We start from the raw sequence: 7,851 nt of genomic DNA, 5'->3' as shown, positions 1-7,851 counted from the left end.
TTTTTGTCTTTATATGAAAAGGGGCATTGATCTCTCAAACTGCTTCCCGACGAGTGGGGGCATTGTCCTGGGGGTAGCTTGGGGAGTTCCAAGGTTGTAAGCAGGCTCTTGTGCCAGAGGTCATGGTTAGAATAGTTCTCTGGTGGAGCTGGAGTGGGTGACTTGTTGGATGAAATGCCTCAGAAGCTGGATGATGCAGGGTTCTAAAAGAAGAACTGGGAAAATCATGAGAAGGGGACTGGCCAGTGGGAGGAGGTTAGGGATCCATCTTCCCAAGGAGGACCAAAAAAAAGAGTGAGTGGGAGGGCTTACAGTTGGCTGTGTATTCATGAATTGTTTTGATTTTGTCCATTATAATACCTGATTGGTTGACAAAGTAGCAGCACTCTTTGAGCATGGCACAGGAGCCACCTTTCTTGGCTGTTAGGATGTCTAGAGCTTGCCTATTTTGGCGGGTAATTGCTGCTAGGTTGTTAATTTGGTTTTGAAGCATCTCTAATGAGGTGGCTACCTCTTCCAACTGTTGGCTTAGCTGGAGAGAAAGCTGTTGCTGAAGGAGGATAGCCATTGTGGTGCCTCTGGCTGCCAAGGTGATGGCTAAAGAGAGCCCTATTCCTACCAGGACACCTGTTGCATGAATGGCTCAGGTGTGATGGAGAAGTGAGTATTTAGATGTAAGTATGGAGTGTTGAATTTGGTCTTCTGTGTGTATTGAGACATAGGGGGACAGGAGGGCCAGGGTGCAGGCTTCACTGAAATGTTGAGGGAGATGGATGTAGGCTCCAGAGGGGCAGAAAAAGAAAATGCTGAGGGGGTGGGAAATGGGTACAGTCTGTCCTGTTGGGTGTGAGAAGGTTGATGCAGCCAGTTAGGTTTTTTGTGGGAAAGACAGAAAACTTGAGGCAAGAGAGGTTTTGGGCTGAAAATGAGGTGCGGATAATTGTAAGGGTCTGATGATGTGTGCACTGGTTTTGGCTGTTGGTGAGGTTAAAGTTTACAGGCATTGCTATATTCAGATCTCCCTGTAGTGGGAGGCAGAGCCATTTGGAGAGGTTTAGGAAAGTATAGTTGGAGCCTGAGGTCAAGGAAGAGTTGAGGGCAGAGGTTTGAATAAATAGCATTTGGATGGGTTCAGAGGGAATTGTTGAGACAGGGGTGGCAATTAAAACAAGGTTGGGGGCAGAGGTGCAGGAAGGTGGGACTTTTTTGGGCAGTGATAAAGATTTCAGGGTCATACCTTATCTCATGGAAGCTGAATCTGCAGGCCCATGAGGAAGCTGGAGTGGGAGGGGACAAGGAGTCTAGGGTGTTCATTTGTTTGCCTGAGGGGGTCACCTTGACGTTGTGATCGCTTTGTTTCCAGTGTGTGGAAAGGGTGTACTATCCGATGGTTTCCCAGTCCCATGATGGACAGTAGATACTGAAGGGTCGTAGCAGGTGTGTGAAGATGGAACCTTTGGGCACAGATAAAATCCACCCAGGCCTATGACACAGCGAATACATTTACATCCCACAAAGGGAGGACTGAGGTCACAGTAGGAGATGTTGAGAGTGGGGGATGGTTGCCCCTCTATCCAGCTGATGAAGGCCCAAAGGTCACCATCTATTAGGACAGCTCGGAAGGTCAAGTTTGTTTGAGATTTCTCTTGGGCCCTCACTAAGGATATTAGAAAAGTGAGGGTATAGAAGGAGGGCTTCATGTTAGGTGCTACTAAGAGGGGATTTTATGAAGCAATTAAGAGTTGATAGGCCACTTGGGGCTGGGAATTTAGCTCAGCGGCACAGTGCCTGCCTGGCAAGCGCGAGGTGGTGAGTTCGATTCCCGGGATTGGAAAAAAAAACAAACAAACAAACTAAGAGTTGATAGGCCACTCATGGTCAGGCCAAAAAACAGGACAAGAATGATTTTATGGAGGGCCATATATTCCTGAGGAGAGGTGACCCAGAGTGTGATGCTGAAAGCAACAATTAATAGGACAAAGGGGGCTAGGCACCTGAGGAAGTAGCAGAACATGGGGCTAGTCTAAGGACTCTGAGGACTCCTCTGGAATGTGGGTAAGGTGAAGGGAGGTGGGGGAGATAACCTGTGATTTACAGTGGTATGTGGTATTGAGGGGGTCTGAGACTGGAGCCCTTTTCAGTCTTGTTAGATGGATCCAGGTGGGAAGGCTTTGAAGTTTAGCTGCCAAGGGAGTAGTCAGCTGGACTTGAAAAGGTCCCATCCACCTAGGCTGCAGCCCTGTAGGGTGTAAAGCTTTTAGATAAACCATATCCCCATGTATAATAGGGTGTTAGGATTGAGGCTCTGTGAGTGGCTGTGGCAGGTAGGAGTCTGCATGCTCTCAAAGCAAGTGTTGGAAAAGGTGGAGGAGGGGGAGACAGTCAGAGAGTGGGGAGGAGCAATTGTCTTCAGTGAGGTGTTTGAGAAGAGGTCTCCCATACATGAGCTCAAAGGGGCTGAGACATGTCAGTGCCCATGGAGTAGCTCGAAGGCAGGCCAGAGCAAAGAGAAGTCTGGGCCAGGACAAGCACAATTCTAGGGTCAGTTTGGTAAGCTGTGTCTTGAGGAGTCAGCCTGCTCTTTCAACTTTTCCTGAGGATTGGAAGTGGTAGTGGGTGTTTAACACCCCCTTGAGGTGAAGGGCCTTAGACACTTGTTGGGTAACCTTAGAAATAATTGCAGGGCCATTGTCTGCCTGGATCAACCTGGAGAGCCTGAATCTAGGGCTTATGTGGTCTAAAGAATAGTTGTGATGGTGGAATTATCTTCCCCTGTAGCGGGAAAAGCCGCAGTCCATCCTGAAAGAAGTACCTGAAATGTTTTGATCTGGGCATGTGGGTAAAGTCTATTTACAAGTCCTCCCCTGGAGTATGTCCTCTCATCTGGTGCACGGGGAAAGAGGGAGGGGGCTTGAGGGCCTCTGGTGAGGAGGTTTGACTGCAGATAGAGCAGAGGCTGATGACCTCACTGATAACTTTAAACAGTAAAGTGAAGGTCAGAGTGGATGTGAGAAAGTGTAGAAGAGCTCATGGGCCTATGTGTAGTTTTTAATGGAGCTGCTGTATGGTCTGATGTGCTTGGGTGTCGGGGAGCACCAATTTTCTGTCCAGGAAGTACCATCCCTGATTTGACTGTGTAGCTTGGAGTCTTTCCAACTTTTCAACCTTTGCAGTGGTGTAAGCAGGCTGTGGGAGAGTGGAGGGGATTATAGGCACTAGTGAGGCAGGAGGACTCTGTGAGGCTGCCAGTTTGGCATATTTGTCTGCAAAAGCATTTCCCCTTGAGATAGAATCAGTTTCAGGTTGATGTCCTTTGCAATGTATGATGGTTACCTGTTTCGGAAATGTAGCTGCCTGGAGGAGTCATAGAATAAGGGGCCCATTTGTAATTGGGGACCTCTTGGTGGTAATAAGACCATGCTCCCTCCAGATGGTGGCATGGACATGAATAATACTAAAAGAATATTTGCAGTCAGTGTATATATTGATTTGTCTATCCTTGGCAAGGGTAAGGGCCCATATGAGAGCAGTGCATTCAGCCTTTTGGGATGAGGTTCCCTCAGCGAGGGATTTGGCCTTAGGACAGAAGAGGAGGTAACAATGGTGTATCCAGCTTCTTTTGACCTGCTGCACGTGGGAAATCAGCTGCCATCAATGAACCACATGTCATCAGGGTTAGGCAAGGGAGTGTCCTGTATATAGAGTGTTGGTGTATATTCTGTTTCTGTCTGGGGTGACAGGTCCCAAGAACGAGGTGCCCACAGATGAAGAGAAAAAACAAGAAAGGCAAAATTCTGGGATCAGGGGGCTTCAGCCTCCAGGACTGTTACCTCCATTACCATTTTCAGTAAACTTTTATTGAGAAAGAACCAAGGCAGCAGCAGGGCAACAGGATTAGCAAGGACACTACAACTTAATTATCACAGGAATGAGACTTGACTTAGCAAGCCATCATGTTATCATTCCTTTGGGCATATCTCAGCAAACCGTTTAGTGTTGTCCTGCAGCTTTCCACAGGGACACAGGTCCTGCTATCATGTCCTTTTACACCAATGCTTTTGCTAGACTTCCTCCAGACTCAAATAATCATATGGCTTGGTCAGGCCCAAAGTCTCACATAGGTAATACATTGAAAGATAAACTAAAGAATGTCCTTCTCCACAGTGGAGAAAGTTTGCGTGAATGTGGTCAACGACTTTGGTGCAGTAATGAAAGGGGGAAGAATCAGGGGATGGCACTGGGGGAAGAGTGGTGGGATTAAGAGAGGGGCAGGCTTTGTAAGGTCACCATGGATAAAGGTCAGGTGAAAAAGCTGGATTCTCGATGGGGCCAGAGAACTTGGTGCCCTGTGTTGTCAGAAGATCTTGTAGTCTATGTGGTGAGAAAACATTTATATGCTGGCCCAGGGTAAGTTTTTTTGATTCTTGGGTTAGTAGGGCCACTGCTGCCAGGGCACGGTGCCAGGGCCACCTCCATGTGGTGGGGTCTAGTTGTTTTGACAGGTATGCCACTGCTTGAAAGTGGGGGCCACAGTTTTGGCCCAGGACCCCCAGGGAGATTCCTTCTTTTTCTGTGGTGTATAAGGAAAAAGGTTTAGACAAGTTAGGAAGAGTCAAGATGTTTGGAGTTGAGCCTTTTGTAATGTAATGAAAGGGGTCTCTATCAGGAAGCAGGGATCTAGGGGTTCAGAGGTCCTCGGGTCACTTGGTAAAGGGACCCACACCAGGTAAGTGTAGTTAGGAATCCAAATTCCTAAGAAGCTGGCTAATCCCAAGAAGGAGAGAATTTGTTGCTTAGTTTGTGGGGGCTTAACATCTTGAGTAAGGTGTTTTCTGTCTATGGTATTGGCCCATTTTGTAGGTGTGAGGGTGAGACCAAGACAGGAGACCTTAGGGGCAGAAATTTGGGCTTTGTGGGGGGAAATGCAAAGGGTCTCCTCAGGCCTACCCACTCAGCCTATAATACCCTCACACTCCGTGTAAAAAAACTGATGGCTCCTATTGGCTCGTTCAAGACCTTTGAGCCATAAATGCACAAATGCTGCTGTTTGTGTGAACAACTGAGTTCACAAATAGAAGCATTCGGCAAAATTTTGCTTCCATTCGTGAACTCAGTATCAGGTAACAGTCACAACTGCAGACATCTTCCCCACATGAACATGAATGCAGCCACCTTCCCTAGAATCACGGAATGAATTAAGTTCATGAAACAAGTTAACACTGTATTTGTGTTTCCCACGTGTGCAGGTCTTCAAAGGTACAAACCTGAAAAAAACATCTTATCATCTTGTTGACTTCCAGCTAAAGTTATTTATGATTATAATTTTTTTGGGTTCAAGCATCTGGCTATCCCTTATTCATGTTGCAGGTATTTGTGATGAAATGTGCACGCCAATCCAGCATGAGACAGCCAGCCAGATAATGCAGACGTGGTTTCAAGACTTGTGATATGTCATATATGTGTTACAGCACTTAGAGATGCTCCAACACACTGCAGTCCAGGCAATGTCACTCTAAAAATCAAATGTTAGACATTACCAACCTATAAAGTACATCTATAGACAGGATCTTTTTGAGACAGGATCACTGTGTAGTTCAGACTGGGCTTGAACTCACTATGTAGCCCAGCCTGGCCTTGAACTCCTAACAATCCTCCTGCCTTAGCCTGCCAAGTGCTGGGATTACTGCCGTGCACCCCCACACCTGCCTCAAGAGGATTCTTCTTAAATGGCACTCTATCAAAAGATGATAAATTTAGGTAAAAGTTTCTATATGTCATTCAGTATCTTCTAATTAGATAAAGGGAGCTGACTAAAAAGTTATTCTATACTAAGATGAACAGTTAACTGTATTTCAGAGATAATACCAAAACCTAAAAGTTATATTAATGTCACCATGATTGTTATGCTAAAATGTTATCTTGTCTTTGATCTCAGGTTTTCTCTGTAAAACTTTATAATTGTTGTCTATTAACATACTACACAGATTCAACTTCTAAAACAGTGATGACTCAAAAAATAACAATTCCTTGGTCATAGTATGTAATTAAACTGTTCTCCTGGGTGTTGAAAAACTGAGGTTTGAAACCAGAGCTAATAAGGTAACTTGGCTAAGAGTATACCCTACATTTTCCCCCTAGCCCTCCAAGGTGAGAGGGACACAGGACGTGAGGGGACCTTTTCTACAGGATCTGACAACTTCGAAGAGACATCCAACTGCCTGAACTTGGAGACTGTTAGACCTCAGGAGAACAGGAGTCAACCAATGTACAGTGTGCCAAAAACAAGAGGTCATCAGAGAGAGAAATGCCTCATATGGTTTCATGAGAAGCCACATGGTCAAGCAACAATGTGACCTATCCTGGCAGCTGACACTGACAGAGGAGCTGAGTGGTTCTGCACATAGTTCCAAAAGTAATGATTTTGGAGACTTAACAGACCTTGCTATATACTGAAAGGTTAATTTTGATTAATACAGGTCTCACTTTAAAATGGTTGTAAACACCCAACAAAAAAGTGTAACTAAAGGTGTATAAAAATATTACTATCATAATAAATGTTACATATAAAAAGGGGGCACCAATCACTTACACCTGCTGGCAGTTTTCAGCTACACCTATAGCTGATCACTATTATGGTTCAATGAGGCTAGAAAGCTATAGTGGAAGTTATAGTCTTTAAATTCCTTAGATAAAATTGTCCTTCAAAACCACTGAACTCTCCATCTTCTTACAGCTAAAACTGGAGGGAATTACTGCAAAGAAATAGACTTATAGATAACCTCAATCAGTAGAGAGATTTAGAAGCCAACTGGTTACAACTCTTACTCCAATCCCTTACGTGCAGTGTCTGCACACTGCTGTTGTCCCCAGTCTTCCTTTCCATTCTGCTGCCCATGCTTTGGTCATACATGCCCTATTCACTTGGAAAAATTTGTTTCTTCTCACCTAAAGTTGCCAAACTCCCATCAGTCATGCTGATGAGCCAATGATAACTGTGCTGAACTCCTGTTATTTGGGTCTACTAGATGGATCCTCTGAAGAGATTCTCTAAGTGTTAAAACCCCAAAATGTCTTCTACCCAAAGCCCTTTAGATTAGTTGTTGGGAGAAGGCTCCTGACTGCATTCTCCCCTGTAAAAACCCTAATCAACACAAGCAGATAGATTGAAACACACCTATTCTCCACTAACTGCAGGTAGGGATAGCTCTTCAGAGTTGGGGAATATTATGGGCAGCAAAGTTAGATAGAAATCAACATACAGTCAGAGAGGGACTGGGCTCTCAAGGAAGTCAGTGAAAAATAAAGATGTCAGAACTGTGACTGGAGGCGTAGCTGGATAAGGCAAGGCCTGAAGATAAAGTCACGATGACTAGGCTTGCATACTTCCTTAAGGGATAAAAAGAACGTGAGACTATAGTGAGCCTATGGTGTAATGAGTACTACTCAGGCCCTTAACCCCAGATATGCATCGAACACGAGGCAGGTGACCAGGATCCATGCCTTCCCAAAAATGTCCCCGTTTTATTTTATTTTTTTTAAAATGTCTCTTTCTTTATTAGTTAGGCTTATGTTGAAAATGGAAGTGAATTTTTCAAATGCTTTTTAAAAAATAAATACTAATTAATGAATTTACTGTTATATTCAAAATCATTTATGCTTAATCTTTGCCAATAGAAAAGCATCACTCCAAATCCTAAATGCTATTATGAAGAATTCCAGTTTCCTTGTTTTTTCTCTTCTTGAAGATGTGGAAGCTCCCTTCTGTAGATACTTTGAGGGGAAATACTAGCATCTGATGAGGTTGTCCCCATTTTAGAAGTGATAGATAAGCCAAGGTTAATCACGACAGCC

The 7,851-nt window shown here is 44.6% G+C and overlaps 1 long non-coding RNA gene across 3 annotated transcripts; it reads left to right on the top strand.

The window, feature by feature from the left end:
• Positions 1–1,532: 1,532 nt before the first annotated feature.
• On the top strand, positions 1,533–7,666 carry LOC102022139. 3 transcript variants are annotated; one of them, XR_001235762.1, is made up of 4 exons: positions 1,565–1,623; positions 5,247–5,367; positions 5,664–5,757; positions 6,139–7,666. It is a non-coding gene; the product is annotated as an uncharacterized LOC102022139 (long non-coding RNA). The 3 variants fall into 3 exon arrangements; XR_262452.2 differs by lacking the exon at positions 5,247–5,367 and having other exon boundaries at positions 1,533–1,623; XR_001235763.1 differs by lacking the exon at positions 5,247–5,367 and having other exon boundaries at positions 1,575–2,055.
• The last annotated feature ends 185 nt before the right edge of the window (positions 7,667–7,851 follow it).

Source organism: Chinchilla lanigera, unplaced genomic scaffold, assembly GCF_000276665.1.
Source record: "Chinchilla lanigera isolate Chin_1 unplaced genomic scaffold, ChiLan1.0 scaffold00047, whole genome shotgun sequence".
Classification (NCBI taxonomy): Eukaryota; Metazoa; Chordata; class Mammalia; order Rodentia; family Chinchillidae; genus Chinchilla; species Chinchilla lanigera.
Note: the sequence above shows the minus strand (reverse complement) of the source record. Positions and strands in the feature narration are given on the sequence as shown.